The following is a 23643-nucleotide window of genomic DNA, read 5'->3' as shown; positions in this document are numbered from 1 at the left end:
GTGTATTGGGGACTTTTTGGATAGCATTGGAATTGTAATTGAGGAAATTACCTAATTAAAAAAAAAAGAACATTTAATTGGGGCTGGCTTAAAGGTTCAGCATTTCAGTCCATTATCAATGCAAGAGCATGACAGCATCCATGCAGATGTGGAGCTGGAGGACTGAGAGTTCTACATCTTCATCCAAACACAGACAGCAGACTGACTTTCAGGCAGCAAGGATGAGTGTCTTTAAGTTCAGGCCCATGGTGACACATTTCCTTCTACAAGGCCATATCTACTCCAACAAGGCTACACCTCCCTATAGTGCTACTCCCTGGGCCAAGCATATACAAACTATCACAAGCAGTTTCTTGCCATCATTTGTACAGCCTCTCCTATGAATTTTCTTAAGACGGTGGCAGCAAATCCTGACTAAGATTCTAAGCTATAATCATGATGGGCCAATTACAAACTCAAGACAGCAACAGGCAACATTCGTCTCTATGCTTCCACACTGCTGGTCTACTCAATGGATTTCAGGATTTCTGGAAGCCACAGTCATATTAGACAGCCACTCCCTGCATGTCTGTCTGTTTATCAGTCTGTTGGTTTCTGTTTCAAAAACAAACAAATGAAAACATCAAAAATAGCATAGAAGATGTCTTAACTACAGAAATTCACTTTTTCCTGTTTCTAGAGGTTGAAAAGCTGAAGATAAGCTTCAGGCAGAACTCAGTTGTTGGTAAGGGATTTCTTCCTCTCTTCCAGATAGAATCATCTCTAGGGGAGGGAGACAACAAGCTTACTGCCATTTTTGCTTACAAGTCCATCATCCATGCACATAACTGTATGTAAACCTAATCACCATTGAAGGTTTCCACCTACAAATACACTCACAGTTTAAAGTTTGCATCATGTAAATCTTGTGAGGCACAAATCAGCAAACAGCACCGTTCACTTTACACCCAGGCAGATATCTTACTCTTTTTGTTTTTCTAGAAAACTCTGAGTTCTACATCTACCTTTTCATCTCCAAAATCTATACTCTGGTATGACACTGATGAATTTGGTCATTCTAGATCACTCCCTTTCTTATTTCTATCATAGGTGCTCTTCATATCAGTGAGACCCAAAGACCTCAGGCCACTTTCCCTCTTCCAAGAATCTCAACAGCCTCCCAATTTTGGTGAGCACTCCCACCTATGTACTCAAAGAGGCTGTCATAATTTCTTCAAAATTATTCCAGGCGTTTTCTCCATCACTCTTCGCCTAAAATTTCAAATGCCTCAGTTTTCTCCAATAAAAAAAAATCTTGGTTTTTAATTTGCTTAAGGTCCCTGTTCATTTAATCCTGGTATCTGCCATTCATCTCTACAATACATACATGCTATATACTCTCAGGTTTGTGGTATGTATCTTCAAGTTTTCTTTTTAGGTTTATTTATTTTATGTATAGTGTTTTACTTGCATGTTTGTCTGTGTACCATATATGTTCCAGATGTTCACAATAGTTGGAAGAGGCATAAGTTCCTCTGGAACTGCAGTTATGATAGTTCTGAGACTTGGAACCCAACACAGGACCTCTACAAGAACAGCAAATGCCTTACCACCGAGTCAAATCTCCAGCCCTGTGTCATGTATCTTAAAAACATGTATATACTGTTTTAATTATAAAAATTAGGTTAAAGGAACACCATGAGTCTCTTTTCTTTAACATACTTGGTACTCTGGGGCCTACCAGTTTATGATCAGGAATAGATGCTTAATGAAATCTTACTGGATGAATAATCCCTCTTATGGAGAGAAAATTTATAGAGACTGATGACTACAGAAATTAAAAAATCATCATTAAGGTAAAAAATTCTTGGAAATTCTTGGGTGTTTATTTAATGGTAGCTCCCCATCCTTTCCTTTACAATAACCAGGGGCAGAGCTCATTGGACCCAGAAGAATGGTGAGGTAGAGAAGGCACACCAATCCATTCTGTCTGGGGATGGACTTGTGCAAAGGGGCCATGAGCATTCTGACAGAGTGAACTTGGGAGTACATGTATCTTGCCCTGCTTTGTAAAATGCACCCTGTACATATGGGGCTTGACAGGACCCAGCACAACCCATCTGCGGTTGTGTTTCTGCTCAATGTGCTCTTTCCTCTGAAAGTTCATTAACTTCCTCGGGACTCAGTTTCAAGGCATGTGATTGGACTGCATTGTTTCTAAACTCTCTTTGAGCTCTGAATTTCTATTCCGGTCTGATAAGGTTTAAATTTTTAAAAACCCTTACAACATAACTTTTCTTTTATACGTAAAATTACTACCTAGCACTTTTTTCTCCTCCCCCCCCCCAAAAAAAAACCCAAAAGTCTTTGTCAGCACTTCAAGATGCTTAGATATAAACTTTTATCCAACCTCTGACAAATGCTAATTACTTAGTTATTTCAGTCATCATAGAGATTAATCAGGAGATTTGACATATAATATGAAATCCAGAGATGTGTGTATATTGTTATAAGTCACTTAACCAAGACAGATAGAAAATATCACATGAAAATAATTAAATTTAGAAATCCTGACTTAACCTTTTAGTGTGTTTCATGGTTTACCAAGTGACCAAATTAGATTATTTAAAACAAAAATATTCTCTTTTTCATGAATTCATGAGAAGGATAATTGATAAATGATATCCAATGTAAGCTATACTTTTAGAGTAAGTTTTCAAATAAGAAGAGATAGATGACTCCTAGGCAGAGAGTACAGCTTAGAGATGACTAGCTCACCTCTTTGCTGCTATTAAACATTTGTTGGTTTTACAGGTCACTGTGTGCACAGTAGGTAGACAGCATCACCTATAAAATAAATAAAGCTATGGATTTTTATAATAATAGCTCAATCAAGGATACATTACAGACAATCAGGGGATTAAATATGTCCATTTCACACCTCATGCTCTGACCTTCTGCTGCCCAGCCTAGAAGCATCCATGAAGCAATAAGAAGCAAATTTGACAGTCAGATCATGTGAGCACAATCAGGATAGATAGGGCAGTTGGGGGAGGGGAGGAATATGGAAGAACAATCAATCAGGAGATAGCCATCAAAGAATCTAACAGAAACAGTAAATTAAATTTGTTTTATTAAGATGCCCAAATCAATGACAACATTATATTAAAAGTAAAAGGATTTTGTTTTTAAAAAATTGTGAATCTTTAAAAATTGATAAAAAAATGAAATAAAAATAAAATAAATAAGTCTTTAAAACAAATAAAACAGAAAAGCTTATATTTGAAAAATAAAAATAAAACAATTATATAAAAATGCTGAAAATAGAAAAATTCGTAAGAAAATCCTTACATCTGAAGATATTAGACAACTACCATTTTTATTAATTGAAGCATCATAAATTCACATAGATTAGAACCCAGAAAGAAAAAGATTAAAAATGTTAGCTCAAATAAGAGACGCAAAAGATGGATTACAAAGAACTTGCATGTATATAATTAGATTTTCAGAAAAGTATTAGCTATGATGGCAAAGGACAATAATTCAAAATGTTGTGAGGAAAAAAAAACCCATGAAATTAATAACAGTATGAACAAAACTAAAGCACAATAATAAAATATATTCTAAAATAGGAATAAAAATTTGATTCTTAAATACTACTTAAATATTAATTAAAATCAAACTCTTGAGAATAACAAATAAAGCATGCATGAGGCTCTTCTATAACTGAGAACAACATTATTGGGAAAAATTAGGGAAATCCAAATAAAGGAAGAGCACAGAATTGTGTTCCATGTGTTGTTGCAATTGTATGCAAAAGACATCACCACAGCTCAGGAATCAGAGAGACCAACATGCATCTAATGAAGTCTGCTCAGAGGACATTGAGTGACGTGTTCTGGCCTAGACTGGCATGTGTAGGCTGGCTGTTACAAGCTGGAATTTGCTCATCTGGATGTGAATAGGCTGTCAGCTGGGATGGGCCTTCTCTGCTCTAGCAATTCTTTGATCCCTTCTCTGAATTGTCTTGCATGAGTTTTCATGGCAACAGAGTAAGAGTAAAGAGAAAATGTGATGCTTTCCAATCTGCTGCAAGCTGTCAGTCAAGAAGGCAGTGTCCATAGGCACTAATCACCCTGTGATGCCCAAGGACTACAATCATATGATAATGTATGGCTATGGGGACAGGTGAGGAGTTGGAGCCAGGAATATAATTATAGTGGGACAGCTGTGTTTGTGAAGCAGAGGAGTCAACCTGTAAACCACATCAATTCTCCATTGTTTGTTTGGCTCCAAGATCCACTTATTTCCCATGTTCCACTCTAGAATCAGTCATGCCTCTAAGAAAACCTGACAGGTTGTGAACGTTCTTTTAAAATTTGCATTACGTGTATAGTTCTACCTGTAATATTGAACAAGTTTCAAAACATAACCTGTGCTAATCTATCCAATAGAATGACTACAAAATATTTTCTACTATACTCACATTTGAATGTGAATTTTCAGATATACATAATAAATGCCAATAATGTCTTTTTACATTACACTACTGTGATTTTCATTATCTATAAAATAAAACTTTGAAGTTGCAGATTTATTGAACATATTTGATTTCAAGGATGCCAAGAACTTTATTGAAATTGGTTTTAAACTATATTTTGTTCTAAAATCCAAGTCTGGGTTCATGCAGAAATGGGTCAGTAGCTAAAAGTGAGAACTGCTATTTCACATAACATGAATTTGGTTCCCAGTACCTACTTAGAGTGGCTTACAGTTGACTATATGTAACAAGAGCCTCAGGGGGAACTGATGCCTCTGGCCTCTGTGGCACCTGCCCTCATATGCTACTCTCAATGTACACACATACTGTCTTGGTCACTGTTCTATTGCTGTGAAGAGACACCATGACCATGGCAACTCTTATAGAAACAACAACAACAAACATTTAATTGGGTCTTGATTACAGTTTCAGAGGTTTAGTCCATCGCCATCATGATGGGGAACATGGTATAATGCAGGTGTGCAGGTGAACATGGCCTGGGAAGAGTAGGCTAGAGTTCTACATCCAGATAGGCAGCATAAAGGGTGTCGCTGAGCCTGGCTTGGGGTTTTGATCCCTTAAAGCACACCCCCAGTGACACACTTACTCCAAAAAGGCCACATCCTAATCTATCTCAAGAAGTGCCACTTCCTAATGACCAAGCATGCAAATATGCATGCCTATTGAAGCCATTCTGACACAAACCACCACACATACACACAATTTAAAATAATAAAAGTAAATGCTTAAAATACAAGCTTGAGAGTAGATCGGACATATGTTTTAACAAATGTCAAATCAGTTCCATCCATTTGCCTGCGAAATTCATGATGCCCTTCTTTTTTCATAGCTGAATAGTATTCTATTGTGTAAATACTATTACTTTTCCTGCATCCATCTTTAGTTGAGGGACATCTGGGTTGCTTCCAGTTTCTGGCTATCACAAATAAAGCTGCTATAAACACAGTAGAACATGCCTCCTTGTGGTGTAGTGGAGCATCTTTTGGGTATATGCTCAGAAGCATTTTAGTTGGGTCTTCAGGTATTTCCAATTTTCTGAGAAATCACTAGATTGATTTTCAGAGTAATTTTACACATTTGCAATCCCACCAGCAATGGAGGAGTGTTCCCCTTTCTCCTCATCTTCACATGTAATGTCAGTTGAGTTTTTTATCTTAACCACTCTGATGTAAGGTGCTGTAGGGTGGAATCTCAGGGACATCATGAACTTTTTAAGCAAATGGATGGAACTAGAAAATATCATCCTCAGTGAAGTAACCCAGGCCCCAAAGGATATGCATGGTATGATAATTTGGTATTAGCCCAAAAGTTCAAAATACCCATGATACATCCCACAGACCCAAATAAGTTAAACAAGAAGAAAGAGGACCCAAATGAGGATGCTTGAGTCCCACTTAGAAGTGGGAAGGAATAAAATACTCATGATCAGAGGCAGAGGGAAGGAGGGCCCTGGGTGAGAAAGGCAGACTGGAAGCCATGGGGAATGGTGGGGTAGAATCAGACATGCAGAGAAACAGAATGAATTGAAATAGTCAGCTGGGGCAGGGGTTCTAGGAAGTCCCAGAGACCTGGGATGAAAGAGGCCCACAGGAGTCAATGCAGGTAACCTTAGCAGAAATGCCCAACAGTGGGGATATGGAACCTGAAGAGACCACCTCCAGTCGCCAGTCAGGACCCCAACTGGAGAGATGGAGACACCAACAAATATCAAATTAAAGAAAATTTTATCTAACCCTATTAATAAATAACAAATGTAATAGAAATCATAATGAGATGCTTAATAATAAAAATACAGATCTGAATATATACCCGAAAACTATGATTGTTGATGAAACATAGCTACAAGATTATTAAAATATAATTATTTCCAAAATGATTCATAATTGTATTTTGATTCCAGTCAGAATTTTAATAAATGCTTTCAAAGAACTGACGAGTGTATCCTGACTATAACAGAGGTAAACAATGCCACAGAATGAGATTTTATAAATAAGAAAGAACAGGCTAAGTAAGAGACAGCTCCGTGTATCTTCTGTGAAGTGGGTGCCACATGAGCTTGGCCTGGCTCTGTATGTCTTGTCCTAACAGATGCCAGGTTTTCTTACACAAGAGAAAACTGCTGCGCCATTGCAGAAGCACCAGGAAGGAAAAAACTCACGTGTGACTGACTATTTGAAACCCTCACACATAACAAAGATGTCATAAAAAATAAGCAAACAACATATGCATGTACGAGCAGGTTTTACTTTACTAATAAAGGTACATTTAGAAATATCCACTTTAAGTGGATGAAAGATCTAATCTCTACATGTCTGAACAGTAAGTATAGAATGTCTTTTTTTTTTAATCTCTTTACTGGTTCTTTCAAATCACTGGGGTCTTCACATCATGCACCGCAATCCCATTCATCTCCCTCTCCCCTCTACCCACCCTCAACCCTTGAAACCTCCCCACTCCCAATAGAGAAAAAATATCTTGTAGACGGTATAATGTGCCACAGTGTGTCCCACAGTATATCGTTTTGTCCACAACTCTTTGCATGCAAATATTCACTACAATTGGTCTGGTACATGGCCTTTCGCTTCTTCTACTCTAAAAATACTGGATCCTCATTAAGACTCCTCTTGGATATCCTGCTGTTGCCCTGAGTCATGGAGTTCCTGTAGGACCAGCCCCTTCATGTATTCCAGCATTTCACTGATGAGATAGATGCTGGGGTCGGCCAAATCAAAGACCTGGATCTCGTCTGAGATACGTATCTGAGCTGGTCAGCACCTGGGCTCTTCTACTCTCATGCCCTCAGCGCATGCTCACCCAAAGCCCCCACATCCAGGGCCAACATTTCTGCGCTGCCCAGGCAAAGTTCAGGTTCTTGAGTGCTGCTGGTGGTGAGATGCAGGGCCAGTTTTGCTCTCATGACCTTAGGGCCAGCTCTTCTACCTGCTGCAGGGAATTAGGGGTGAAGCTGGGAGGTGGGTATCACTTCCTCGTCCATTTCACCTAGAGACAAGCAGTAGGGCTAGCTCCCCTATGCTCCATCTTCCTGCCGGCTCACCGGCAGTTCCTGCAACGTGTGGACCTACTTTCTCCTGAGTATAGCAGCTGGCTAGGGACATGGTCAGCTTTCTTGTACTCATGCCTTCAGGGCCAACTCTCCCATGATGCCCAGGTGTACTAGCGGCTCCAGGGACAAGCGAGCCAGATGCTGCGGGAGCTAGCTGGAGAGAGTTGCTGGTGGCAGAGGGAGCATGGGCCCATAGTCTGGCTCTGCAGAGAGTTGGTGGGTTCATTTTTTAAATATGTCTTGCAGCAAGAAATAAAGCAATTTATATAGTGGTATGTATTACACATGCATATATTTATAAGCATTAAGATATTAAAATATAACATATTTAAGGATAAAATGTGCACGAATATGAATATAAACATGAAGTGAAATTGATAAATAGTCTAATAACAATAGTGAATGAAGCAAGATCAGACAGGTGAAGAAAGACAAGATTCTGTAGTTTCTTCTGTCATGTTTCCTGTCTTTGAAATATATGAATGTATCAAATTCTTGAGGAGTTGGCAACATTTTCTGGTATGGTAATGATATTGTTTCTACAGACTTCTGAAGTTTAAAAAAAAAGTTCTTGAAAGAGAGAGGTTTTTAAACCATATTTATTATACAAATATAAAAAAAATGTTTCTGGGATAGAGAAAAACAGATTCAAGACAGAATAGTGAAAGCTGTATCAAGAGTGACGACAAGCAGACAACTTTCTGCTTCCATAAGTGCCAAATGTCATCTTCGATTATTTTTAATGATGCATGAATATAGCATACATTTGCCTTTTAATAATCGGCAAAGGAGAAAATCAAGGCATTTTCATTGAGTGTTTATCTTTCCTAGAAATGAAAAGATTATTGTTTGCAACAACAACAACCTGGGTATTAAATAGCTGATGGCCTGTGAGTCAAACACAAAGGTTTGAAAGAGACTCCTGTGGAATTTGTAAATTCAGATATATGTATAATGTTGTAAATTCTTGTCTAAGTAAAACCCTAAAAGCCATTTTGAAATGAGAATAGACCTTTTAAAATGAGGTATTTGTCCTCTGGTGTCGCTCATTGCAGGACACATATTGAGTAGGCATGACTCACTGGTTTTGATTTGCCACAAAAGGAAAAATATCAATTTACATATGTAAAGCATGTTAGTGTTTGGCAAGCTATTTAAGATAATATTTTTAATCATTTAAATGTCGAGACCACAGGGATTTCAATTTACTAAAATCATTCATTTTACAAGTGATTGCGGCCATTTCCCCCGGACTCTTGATTATACTGTTTGTTCTCATACTGGCGAGTACCTACATCCCCTGTTAGCCAGATTTCGGGCACCCCGTTGCCGTTTAACAGAATGGATACCCATTTGTAAACAAAATGGTGATACATTATGATAGCCAAAGGCCAAAGCCTTACCTGGAAAGAGATTCATCACTTCTTAATGCAACACAGCTTGATGCTTGCAATATCATCAAGCATTCTGAAAGCTCCCTGCCAGAGATTGATGACCTAAACAATCACAGAGGCCTAATAATAGCATCAACAACTGCTGGTTAATATTTTACACAGATAGAATACTACTTTTTTTTTTCCTGTGGTGAAGTTCCATACCAAGGTTTTGGGTGTGTGAGGCAAGCCCTATATAGCCAGCTACATGCCTAAGATACTATGTTTGTCCTTGTTTAAATAGTGAATTGAATTATAGCAAGAGTTTGACTACATAAAGTGTTAAAGAAGGATGTAATACTATTATTCCATGTTACTAATCCATGAGTCTCAGAGACTGTTTAGCAAATGCATTAGAAATAATTTTCTTGCAAAGCTCCAATATATTTCATACCACAGTCATTGATAGGGGTTTTGATACAGCATTGTGTTGGCTAAGTGACTCATGGAAAGCACAAAATGGAGTCCTGGGTGAAAAATAATGGGATGCAAATTAACGGGTTTTAATATCAAATACATCCAAAAAGTGCATGACATTTCATGCACACCACTTGTGATGTATCTTTTATACAACTCTGTCAGAGAGGGTAGTTTTTGTGCTTTTCTTCTCCTTGGCTTTTCCAGAAAACACGTTAATTCCTGCTTACATTTCTTACTGTAGCAATATTATACACACACACACACACACACACACACACACACACTCTCTCTCTCTCTCTCTCAACAGTAGTGTCAGTGTGGTTCTGTTACCCACTTCAACATTCTAGGTTCCCGAATGAAACAAACACACACAGCCTTATCTTTTGATATGCCTTGAACAGTGCAAGAGGTGGACCACGTTTTAACCTCCAGGTGGTTAATCTGCCTCCTGCCAATAATCCCGAGTCATTACTAAATTCTATATTCTACCTTGGCTGCCCTGGACCCAGCGGGCTGCCCAACTGGGCCACATTCTCCTGACTCCTTCACATGCTGCTATGCCTCCCTGCCTTCCACTCTTCTCAGGCATGACATCTGTCCTTCTCCTCCCACTTCACCCTCCCCCTCTTCCTCCAGCAACCTCCAAGTGGATCTTCTCCCCTCCATTTTCTCCATCCCAAACCCAGGAGTCCTACAAGTCCCACCTCTGTCTCCCCTGCCCAGCCATTGGCTGCTGGTATCTTTATTAACCAATCAGAACCAACAGGGCAGGATCAATCAGTGACTTACATGGGGACATTGTATAACCAATTTGGGGAACCCAAATTAACATTGTAATACAAGCAGCATTGGGTCAGGCCACTACATCTTACACTGCTTACATTTCCTTTACTGTGACAAAACGCCTGGCAGAAACAACTTAAAAGGGGGAAGGGTTTATTGTAGCTCATGTTCTCGGAGGGATCTGCTAGCATTTTTGCAAAGGTGAGGTAGTTTATATTGATTTTCAACTTGACAGGATCAAGAATGTCCTTAAATGCCTCTTCGCTCATAAGTGATAACATTTCCAGATTAGATTAAATGAGGAAGGAAGACCTACATTAAATCTGAGTGGCACTTTCCCATGACCCAAAACTCTAAACAGAAGAAAAAGCAGAGCAAGTGAGACCCCGGATGTAATCTGGCCTTGTAATTAACATAAGCAATTAAAATAGAAAGACACTGAAGAATGGAAGTAGTGCAGATCATGATGGCAAGAGCAGGAATAGGTGATCATATGATGGTAGGCAGGAAGCAGAGAGCTAGGGCAGGAACCATGGGCAGGGTAGATGCAGCCTTCAAAGGACAATTGTTAGTAAACTACCCCCCACTTTCTACTTCAAGCTTCCCAAACAATAGCCTATGGGGGACACTTCAGGTTCAAAATCACAATAACTGATTGTCAGTTTGATAGTTCCATAAAGTATGTGCTTTTCTGGAAGTCATCTTTACTGGAATTTAAAATAATTGTCAATAAGAGTGAAATGGTAAAAATGACTTTGTGATTACTGTGAACCAAGCATTGAAAGATAAGCAAGCATACAGCTCTTGGAATTTCCAAAGGTGTCATGGGTAGGTTCACACTCATTTCCCCTCTTACTATTTCTCTCCTTTCCAGAAATCTCTGTAAGCACGTAGAATCCAAGAAAACAACTGAATAAAATATGAGCTAGCAAGTCATTTGCTTATTTGAATTTCATAGGGGGCATTATTAACAAAGGCAGCCCATTGGAAGGCTTGTTTCTCTACTGGTGAATTAACGCTAGGAAGACACCTAATGTAAACTAGTCTGCAGACAAGCCAATAATGAAAGCATAGCTAAAGCTGTAAAGCTTGCCAACTCCTGATGAGACTCCGGAGAAATTCCTTAACAGATGTTTCCCCGAGCAAATATATACTTTTCCTACTTTGATTACGATGGCCTTGAGAATTCGTGATTTGATTCAACACTCGGCTACTCTTCAGCAGCCTCATAAAAATATGATTCGTACAAAGAGTATACTCTACATTTACATTTGCCTTTCTTTAAAAACCAATATCTAGCATATTTATCATTCTCGGTCCCATATGGTGAAGCAATGGTCCAACTTCACTGTTTATAAAACTATAATTAAAGCCGTGTCAGCGTTTTATCGTGAACAAAAGGAGACAAAGCCTTTCCTGCCCCCGTGTCCGAAGCATCCTTCAGCTGAGTACCCACTGACTGCAGGAATGTGTTCTGACCACCCATTTGCCTCCTGCTAAGAATCTCTTGCTAAGAATGTCTTGCTATTGTCTGAATAGAATACAAACAGCTTATAACCACACACACATACACACACACACAAACAACTTTTTAAAGACTGCATATAAGTTTGTCTCTGAAACAACGTAACCTTTCAGGTTCAAGTGTAATCAGTAAAAAATTGGGAGGAGACAAAGGCTGCTGATTCACAGTAATAAAGCAAAGAGAGGCAAGGACCACAATTACTGTATTCTAACACAATGCTTATCACTCCCATCTCTGGAAGTCCCTATTAGCTATTTTTATGTGTCAAAGTCTTAATACTTTCAGCTATTTCTTTCTAAATCTCTTCCAGTGTCTACTTTTTAAACTGAGTGAGATATACCAAAACACATAGTCTGTCTTACTTGAGTGACCTGGGCAATTGCACCTTGGCCTCAGGTCTCTGAGATCAAATGTGAATAATACCTGCTCCCTGTGACATGAGGTTGCATTGGAGTCCTGTGTAATGGAAGATGACAGTCGTCTAACAATGGTCCACATCGCTGTTCTTATTCACCACAGCTCCATCAGATCCCTTTATTCTGCAGCTGTCTGACTCAATGTGCACACACTTAACTTTCTATCCAAACGTTTAAACAACCTAGACCAGTTTTCTCCTTATTCTAAAGCTAGCTGAAAACTAACCACTGCTGTGAAATTAAAATTTTATCCTCCAAGCTCTATGAAGGGAAAAGACCTGGTCTCTTTATCAAAGTAGAGCCTTTGACTTGGCATTAAGGCATGTGCTTCATAAAACATTAGTCTTCGGAGCTACTAGCTACTTACAATATGTGAAAATAACTCATCTTCGGGGCTATGAATTCAAATGCTCATGTGGCTTGTAAGTCAAAAAAGACAACCTTCTGAAACTATATCAGATTTGGCATTAATCACAACTCGACTAATATCAACTCACACTTCAACAACTGGCTTTGAGCTAACACTGTCAAACATGCTCTGTGGCTACTATGGTGCACTAATTAAGTGGCCTAAAAACCTCGAAGGGCAGAAAACCAAAACCCTCAGAGAAGGAAGAATTCAGGAGTCCTCTTTACATCCCCATGGCTGAGAATCTGATCATACCTACTATCTGATGTTGCTAAAGCAATATCGTCCTGATGCTTCCTTGACTCTGAATTAACAATCTGTACAATTTATTGACACCCCTGGGATAATTTTGGCTGTACCCCGAATTTATCAGAGAAAAAAATCATCATCACAATGTCTTTTCGTTCTCAATCACAAACCAGACATGTGGCAGATTCAGTATCATGGCTTTATGAAACTGGCATTAGAGAACAGTTACCATGGAATCTAAATATTTAGGTGTGTGTCCTGGATACTCAAATCTGAAATTTTTTCCTATTATGAAGAAATAAATCACACTTGCTTCCTTTTGCTTTCTTCTCTAGTTTTATGTGACATTCTCAGCGGTCAAAACTATTTGGGGCCACTAGAAGCCTCCAAATTATACATCTCTTACTGGCCAGCCGGCCGGCCGGCCTGAATCCTGCATGCCTGCCTTGCTTCACCCACTCTTTCCTGAACAGTCTCTGGGTTAGTGGCTCCTCTCCTCGCATTGCTGCAGCAGCCTGTGAGCCTGCTATTTCTGTCATCGCCCTCCTGGGAGCGCTGCTGGACCGTGAGCCGCCTCTCGCTGTTTCGAGCTGGGCTCTGCCAAGCTCCAGCTGGCCTGAAAAAACGAAAAAATTCTTTGTTACAGCAAAGATGCATGCTCTTTAACTGGGGCTACAGGCCACCGGCTTTTTTTACTTCTGATTCCAAAAGACAACTTGTTTATATCAATGAGGTAGGAACAACGGCCACCCACTTTAAGGTAGCCAAGTTGTTTTTCTAGCATCGAAGAATCTTTTATTTTTAGTGTTTGATCATACAAGATCATCTAAGTATCTTTTCCTTTCTGATTTCATTAAAATAATTTTTTTTTTGCATCTTGGCTTACAACATTTAAAATATGGTTGAAATAATAAAAAAAAATAGGGTTATTAATCCTACCACAGATTTATGTACTAATAAACCTGCTTGTGTTTTGCTGTAGCTATGCAAGTTACAGTAAATATACCTTAAACACTTCAACGTGTTAATATTATTCAATAGTTACACACCAAATAGTTTTAGAAATCTCTAAAAGTAACTTGCAGTCATTTTGTAAACTGCACTTTTAGAAACTTAACAGTGTCTCAGTAACAAATCCTTAGATGCAAAATTCAGTATAAAGTGTAAAGATTTCATAAACTTAATTTTTATATGTATCACACTTATTTGCTAAGATATGCATTTAATGTATGTGGGTTCTGTATTCCTAACTTCCATGGGCTATTTCTGATACAAATGAACTAGCTAAAGAAGTGAAGAAAACACCCAATAAAAACAAATGGGTTTCTGTTGTTGTTGTGATGGTGGTTTTTGTTTTAGAAATATTCTGTTTAGCATCATGATTCTTACCATGAAAGTACAAACTCAAACTTGAGTTCATAAACCATAGGACCACATCACATACCTCCTAAAGTCTTACACTAAGATAAGAGTGAACTACCCAATTTGTATAGTGTACAGAGTCAATACCCTGTGCCCCTCCTTTCTAGCCTCTGCTTCCAGTGTCTAACATCCCTTTGCTCTGGCCTACTGATACAGGTTGGTCTCCATGAAATACTAGCTCTTAACATGTCAGCCAGTCTCAACCCCTGCATATAATTTCTGGTTTCCAGAAGTGTCTTCCCTCCTCTGATCTGCTTTAAGATATTACCTTCAAGGTCATTGTCTCAGACATCTAACTAACCCACTCTCTCATAACTTCTATGTTGCTTCCATGAGACTTGCAACATTTGCAACTTTTAGCAGGCACTTGTGTGAACAAGTGTCCTTCATTGCTATTGTAGTGAGACTATGAGCCATAGTTTAGTAGATAAAACTGGCTTCTAAATGATGGCTAATTATCACTGTAATTCCCAACTTTGACAACTGTTAACTTTATGTTCTCTCTCATATATTAAATATGGTAAGTGCTCACTGGGCATAAATATGTATCTCAGATATAGTCATACATATATTATATATAGTACAGCTTTGGAATAGTTACTTTTATTAATGTAAAACGTTTAAAGATGTCTATCACAAGTGTTTTTACAGGAAATATATATTATATATAACTTATGAATGATTTAAAGTAATTAATATGTGGGAGCTTTGTGGGATTTTGTTTACTAAAGTGTTCTGCCACATATTGGTGTATCAGTCAATAGCAGATTACATATATGACTATGGTTCCATAAAGTTATAAGAGGTTAAAAATACCTATTGCTTACTGACAGTATAGCCACGGGAGCAACACAGCACAGGGCATTACTTATATGTTGTGATGATCCCACTGAATAGATAGTCCTGTATAAGTATTGAACATACAGTTCTACCAAGTATACAATATTGATAATATATAATAAAACACTTCATAAATTATATACATACTATGTTAACTTTTCTTGTATCCTAGAATATGTTCCCTATAAAATGTATGCTATAACACACAATGTTATGTTATGTTATTAGAATCTTTGTACATCCCATATTCAATTTCTCTCTCTTTTTCTCCCTCTCTCTCTTTCTTTTATTTGACAAGACATTTCCCTAGGTTTCTTTGGTTGCCCTCCTGGACCAAAGTGTTCTTGTGGATACAGGAATGTACTATCATGTCTACCATCATACCTGATTTATCATGTTTCTCTCTATTTTTACAATATTTTGTCTTAAATATATATGTATATATATTACTATATATCTAAGAAATAAAGTATACGTGCTTTGTTCTTAATCTTTAAATATATATATGTATATATATATTGAACATACAATTCTATCAAGTATACAATATTTGATAATGAAATAATTCCTAAAGTGTAGCCTATATTAATTTTTCTTGTTTTCTAGAATATATCCCCTAGAAAATGTTTGCTATAAGACACAATGTTATATTATGCTATTAGAATCTTACTGAATATTTACAAGATTCCTTGTAGCTCCATGGAATCTAATGTATATGTTAAGAATATATAAATGTATGTGTGTGTATATATGTGTGTGTGTGTGCACCCATCTGTTCAATGGAATCATCACAACATATAAGTAATGCCCTGTGCTGTGTTACTCCAATGGCTATAATGTCAGTATATTAATATGTATGTGTATATATATATATATATATATATATATATATATATTTGATTCCTTGGAGCTACCGTTACAGAAGTTCATGAACTGCCCAGCATTAATATGGGCAACCAAGCCAGGATCCACTGCAAAAACAGTAGGCTTTCTTGACTACTAAGCCATGTCCCCATCCCCTTACCATGTCTTTTAATTGCATCAAGAGATGATGTGAAGCCATGTGGATTTACATATGTATACTCTATGATGCTGACACACACACACAAAAAGTTATTTAAGAACATATTTATCAAAATACTTCTACTATAGAAGTATTTTAAAAGTATTCATTATCTGAATGCATGAATTAAATTGTTTTCCATATCTGCATAGAAAACATGCTAATGAAGGGATTGTTTTAGTCCTTGTGGACTTGTATCTTATCTTTCTTAAGAATTCAGACATAAGAATGATGGTGAGAAAAAAGAGAGATAGGTAATTTAAATGATGGAAGTTTGAAATCACTTTCCATTCTACTTTGCCATTCCAATAACCTATACTTTAGCATTTAAAACAAATCAAGTATAGTACATTTCTTAATGATGGTTAAAAGAGAGGTATTGAATTCCATTATTTGTTTATTTTTTCGTACATCCACTATCTTCTAGACATTGTTCCAACGGTCAAGGATATAGATGGAAGAAAGCAAATCAATATCTTTGGATTCACATTCAGTAATAGTGGGAATCAAATGGGGCACATTTGTCTTGTTCCCAGTTTTGGAGATTTTCTGAGTAAATGTCGGACAGTATATTGAAAATCCCATCTGTAAAAATTCCAGACTTATTTTTTAAAGATCGCTAAGGGATTCTGAACCTTCACAGGTGATTGGTCATCTAGAAGTATAATCATGTAGAAGCTACCTAAATCAAGGAAGCATTCCCTGTGTATGCCGTTGTAATGTGAATTACTCAAAATGCACATTTTATGAAAAAATGTGCATGCACAAAGGACAATGGTTATAAAAGCATTTTTTGTTTCTGGTATAGTGGCTTTTGTTCTTTCCTCTGTTTCATTTTTATGTTAATCCAATACCCTCTCATTAGCATAGTTGTTTAAATAGCAAATCAGTCTTTTCCTACTGAGTGTACTTGCTCAAGTTACTAAACCTTTTTCTGTTTTTGTTTCCATACCTGCAAAATGGGGATAATAACAGCCTTTTACTCAGGAAATCATTGAGAACTAAGTAAATCAATACCTGCAAATTGTTGGCTATAGAATTTGGCACACAGCAAGCACTTAATAAAGGCTAATTGTGTTCTTAAGTTTATTATATGTGTCCTGATTGCACCAAGAAAGACTTTATTCCAGAAATTGATTTCTATCAGATGTACTTGGGAAATTAACACATTAAAAATGCTGAGAAAGCCAATGAAGTTCATGTTGGGAACGGCAGTGATGAAGCTGTAGGTCAGCAGCCTGGTTCACACGGCCCTTCTGAAAGAAAAACAATAGTGGAGAAGCAGCCATCCTTATGCCAGGGGACTGTGGAGGCCGTTTCAGTGACTTTATAGTCCTGTGACAACACGGGCATCCTTGACATCATGATAAAGTGCCTTTCCACACTACCATGGCAAGTGATGGAACACACCGCATTTAAGAAGACCTCTCCCAACACCAATGAGACCTGCTCCATTTTCTCTAAAAAGTTTATGAAAATAAAAATGAAAAGTATAGATAGAATTTTCATAGAGAATGCCATTAATTCCTAAGCTGGCACTGCATCTAAATGTCATTTAAAACAAATGTCCTCTTATCCACTTCCCAAGACATTTTAAATATCTTATACCCTAATTTTTACTGTCAGGTGACTCATCTTTTACTTGTGCTTGAGAAATATTATTCATCAATAATTAATAAAGTTAATGTAAATGCCTAAAAGATGTTAAAAAAATAATGTTCTTTAAAAATAATGTTTTCCCCCCTTTTGTTGAATTTTTTTCAATTGAATATATGAGTATTATTAGAAGAGGTGAGCAAATATCATAAAACACAAAGGATGTTAGCTTCTGTGTTTTCAGATTTAGGTCAGACAACATTGAAGACAATGGAACTTCCTCCCATGGCTGTGTGGGGCTGATACTTCTCAGGTTGTTTATGCACATTGAACTTTCAGCTGACTCTCAATTTGATTGACATTGGAATGCAATTGTTGCACAAGACTGTTGACAACATGTCTCATGGTCCAACAGTGGGCCCAAAATAAGATGAATGCCCATAAATTTCAAAGCAAATTAACCTACAGTTACAGTTTCCATCTGGTTATCATTAATTTCTTCTTAGATGAGATTCAATATTTAAAAATATATCAATTTAGATATCCTTTTAATTAGTAGTCAAAATACTATATCACATTAATATATGTGGTATATATAATATTTGATCCAATTTCAAAGAAAATAAAATTTTCTTGGCTTAGGTGGATAGGATGCTTAATAGCATACTGTTAAAGATTAGGTTCTTCGGAGTGTACCTCAACCTCCTTCATATTCTCAGTCATTAACTCATTTTCTCTTCTCTTCTCTTCTCTTCTCTTCTCTTCTCTTCTCTTCTCTTCTCTTCTCTTCTCTTCTCTTCTCTCTCTCTTCTTTCTCTCTTCTCTTTGTCTATCTGTGTCTCTCTTTCTCTCCTCTCTCTTAACTGAGGATGAATCACAGAACTTTGTATACTTTACCACTTTACTTCTCCCCACTCCCTGTCCCCTCCTGCCTAAAATGCAAATATATAAATGAGTAATATGTAATTACTGAGTCACGACTTCATATAACAAGAGCTCATTAGAAAACAAAATTGTATCACCATTAAATATAAGACTGAATGTCAAGTATCACTTTAGTTATGAGCTAGATACTGTATAGTTTCATGGTAAGGGGAAAACATTTGAAATGTAAATATAGAAAATATCTAATAAAAAAGACTATTAATAAAGTGGGATTAAATGTCATAAATCGTTCTGAGGTAGTCAGCGTTGTGTATTTAAGAGTTGTCTGGGATAGGATTTCTAAGTAACACAATATGAAAATTGAGTCAAATATTCACTGCTTACAGATATCATTTAAAAGACATTGGGTTAGAGTGTGCCTGAATCTGTCTGTGTGGCACTGCTTACTGTTGGTCCATGGGAAACCTTGTCAACTATCTTACTCAAGCTGTATTGCTGACAGCTTTGTCCTCTCAGGCTTGGGATACAGGATGCAATTGAGATTCTTCATATTAATCGTACTTGGGTGAAATTTAGAAGGTCAGCATAAGACCCAGACTATTTTCTTGTCTCTTCTCTGATGGTTCTTCTAATGATCACATAGAAATGTGTTGTTTAATTGCTGCATCTGTGAGCTTTCATCTTCACCGTTTCATTAATTTTCATAAGGTACTGTCATCAAAGGTGGGAGAATGACTCCTGGAGGCTTAGGTAGGAAATAGGACATCAGATGTCCAGGAGGAGAAAGAATTCTGGGATAGAGCCTGGTGGGAGTCAGCCTGGAAAGATGTGAGGAGACCGATGCATGGTGCCTGAGCACAGGTAATCAGCTACATAGTAGAATGTAAATTAAAATAAATTGGTTATCTTAAGTTACAATTCTAGGCATCAAAGAGCCTAGCTTTATGGCCAAGGTATATACAAATATATTTTGAGTCTGAGTCTTATTTCTGGGAGCATGGGGCTGAGAGGAAGAGTCAGTCCCCAACTTCAACACATCCCCAGCGGCTCAACTAATCATTATCTCTTAATACCAGGGATATTTTCTATTTTTATTTAATCTCTTTCTTCAAGAATATTTATACTAAACTTTATTTTTACATTGAGTTATGACCTATATTAAGACTAGCAGTAGTTAAAAAACAAAAACAAAAACAAAAATATCTTCACAGATGGGAACTAGAGAATGATTGCAAAACCCACTTTTTTAAAAACAAGGATGATCCCAATGCCATTAAAAAATGGAAAACACGTAGCCCATAGCACACAGTTACTCATATTATCACCTTCAGTCACTTGAAATAAACTGCCTGTCCAAGGAAAGGTTTTGACAGATGAAATGACTCCTGTGATAGACCATTATGGAGGGAATGAAGAATACAGAACTCTGGCTATTTCTCATTATACTAGAAGTTTAAAAAGAAAGAAGAACGGCAGGGGGAGGGCAGGAAAGGACCAGTTTGCAGTTTTAAATTCTCAGCTCAAGGTGTGAGTAGACGATTACAGAACACCTATTATGATCTCTCGCAGCCACAAAACTGACAGCCAGATATCAGATACAGAGTCTGTTCCTAGATTTGTTAAATGACAACATAAATTGAATGCAAACCTTGCCATGCCTCACATGTCATGCAACATGTCCCAGAAGAAAGTGGAAACCTGACTGAAGACGTTTTGGTGGAATTCAGATGAGTCTGAGCATTTCACAACCCTTGAGCCCAAAGTAAACATTTCACCGTATAAAATAAACACTAATTTATTTAGAATGCTACCTTCCAAAGAAAAGACAGCATTACTACTCTATCTCCTGGGCTCTCTATCTGTGAAAAATCCGAGGTTGCTCTAAGGGTCTAACGTGGGTTATATTTCATAGCAAATAAATTCACAACTTGGCTAATCTAGATATTGACAGAAGGCTGGAATTTTGGGGCAACAATAGGTTTTAATATAGTAAGATAAAGTGGAAATTAATGTATGTATCAGGCCAAATATATCAATGTATGTATATCCACCAGAAATGATATACTCCAGGTGCTGGGTTGGTGAACTGACTGCATTGTGGAATTCTGCAAGAAATGAAGGCTAGACTCCTAGTATTAGTTATAGGAAAACAGGAAAGAGAACTTGAATTTCAGACAGACAAAAATGAAAAGGGTTTATTTGATGTCCTCTCTATGCTCAATCTAAAAGTAGGCTTCCTACAGGGAGTCAGAGTGTTATCGAAGCAGAGCAGGGCCCATCTGCTAGTATTTGCAGGTTCTTACGCCCCAGTACAATAACTTCCTCTGAGGTAGATAACTATATATTTAAAGTTAGTTTACTATGAGAGACAAAATACCATTCCTGAGGGTGTGAGGGAGCTAGAGACATCAGAAGACAGATGCTCAAAAGCCCCCTAACTATCTGATTTTTGATCCTTTGTAGGTCATTTACATATCTGCTTTCTCTAGAAGCCCTCTGCTTGCTCTCTTCCTTACATGAAACTCTGATGGGAGGGGGGGACGTTTTCAGTCTTTCTACCAGCTGGCTTCTTTTATGTCAATCTTCATGCCTGTACTGTTTTGACACAAGACGTTCCTCTATTTCATGGGCAATTTGGAAATCAACTGATGAAGGTAGGAGAGGATGGGCAGATGATTCAGCAGCTAAGAGCACATAAAATTCTTTCAGAGGACCAGAGTTCAATCCCCAGCACCTACATATATATGTATAAAATAATAAAATGAAATAATAAAAAACAAAATTAACAAACAGGGTTATGGGGCTGCCTGTTTTAGATGTCGAAGTTGACTAGAGGAAGTGGAGCGTCTGCAGAAGTTGGAAGGAATCCATCAAACGGCAGCCACTGTGATACAGATTAATCTGGAGAGAAACTATCAACAGATGATGATATTCAGATAATAAGTCTGAGAAAGATCACAGCATCATGATCTTAGGAATCACCAACTGATGCTGATATTTAGATGATACGTCTGAGAAAGAACCCAGCAGCATTATCTTGATCTGTTCCTCTATAGATGGCTTATTAATTGAAATGTACAAAAACAAGTATTAGCCCTGGGGTTTATATTTGCACTTATACCCTCCAAGGTGCTGCCCTCAGTGACGTCTTTAAATGCAAGAAGACAGCCTCAACTTGGTTGCAATGAAAATTGAGATGTGGTCTAATGAAGGTGAGCAAGTAAGTCATCTCTTGGTAGTGCCTTGGTTATGCAAGCCTCACTGCAAGGTGTCGGAGCCTATTCTCTTTCTGGGCAGAGACTGATCTGCTGGAGTGGACACCCAAGTTCATGTGAAATGTGATAGTCTTAGAGCCTCAAATTATGGTATGTAACAGTCCATCTCCAACACTTTGGTGACTTATTAACATAAATACTTGGATGAAGTTTCAAGGGAGAAATCAAAGATACTCTCATCCAATATGACTGGACTCTGTTGAAAGCCAACCTTGTCGCTATAAATCCAAAAGTTTTGAGGTCCTGGTGCTCACTACCAGAAATTAAAACAATAAACTCATCATGGTATCAAGGTTTGTCTTTAAAATAAAAAATCATAAGATTTTAATATAAGAGAAAACAAGTAGCTAATTAATACCAAAAACACCACTGACTGGTTCCTAATAACAAATACAGGCACTGCAGAAATGGCTCAGTTGGTAAGTATCTGACATAAAAATAAGCAATAATCCAATATAGCTTTTTAAATCATGCATTCTTGGATGAGAGCCTATCACTGGAATGTGGGAAACTTCACAGGACTTACACTCTCAAAAACAAACAAACAAACAAAAAACAGTCTTCTCCATGCAGCTAACAATTGTCATTGGCTCTTAGGCTAGGGGTGGAACCTTATACCATCCTGTCTTCCCATTCTGGGAGTTAGCCTGACCTGAGCTTTCATTAGTCTTTTGCATGATGTCACAACTGTTGTAGTTAATATGTGTGTTGATCGTGTTGTGTTTAGATGACTGTTCAGTTTGCCTCACCTATGTCTAGAAAACACTGTTTTCTTATAGCCATCCATCATCTTTGGCTCTCATACTCTTCTCATACACTTCCTCTTCCACAACTGTTCCTGAGCCCTGGGGGCAAAGAATATGACATAGATGGCCCATTTATGGAGAGTATTGCATATTCTCTTATTATCTACACATTGATCAGCTGTGGGTCTCTATATTAATTGCCATTTACTACAAATAGAAGCTTCTCTAGTGAGGGCTGAGAGAGCCACTGACCTGTGAGTCTAATGATGAGTGACTGGAACACATGTTAATTCTATGACTGTTTAGCAGAATAATAAATGTAGGTTTTCTTCCAGGACCTACAATCTACCTAAGACAATGATGCCAGTGATGAGTCTCACTTTGTGAACTGGGACTTAAATCCAATCAGAAAGTGGTTGATTACTCCTGCAATGTTTTATGCCACTGTTCTACCAGTGAGCATGTAGGGTTCACAGCTAGATAAGGTTGATGGCTACTTTTCTTCTCCAGTAGTATGCACGCACTTTCCATCACTGTGAAAATAACCCTGTAGGGATGAAGTTTATACATCAGTACCAGTTTGTGATCTCCATGTTCTATAACTCAAATATGCAGTGCCTTCAGCAATGAGGTCTTAACCATCAAGTTCTGGAAGATAACCAACAGTACTCGCATTAGACTGTAATATATGTGGACCTATAGGAGCTCATTGGCCAACAACTCCATAACTACTGAGCCACCGATCCAGTCTTCAGAATTACTTCCTAACAAGTTATTTTATATGCTTTGTCATTTGAGTTGTTCCAACAGTTGATAATAAGTTATATAACATTCTGGTCCTTTGCCAGTAAATAACAAGCCTGTGGGCCTGAGTTTGGTTCCCTACACCCTATGCAAAAGGTGAGTGTGGTAGTATAGATCTATAACCCCAGCATTAAGAACAGAGAGACAATCCCTGGAGGCCATTGGCCAAGCAG

The sequence above is a fragment of the Mus caroli genome, chromosome 8 (genome assembly GCF_900094665.2).
Source record: "Mus caroli chromosome 8, CAROLI_EIJ_v1.1, whole genome shotgun sequence".
Lineage (NCBI taxonomy): Eukaryota > Metazoa > Chordata > Mammalia > Rodentia > Muridae > Mus > Mus caroli.
This window is presented reverse-complemented; position numbering follows the sequence as displayed.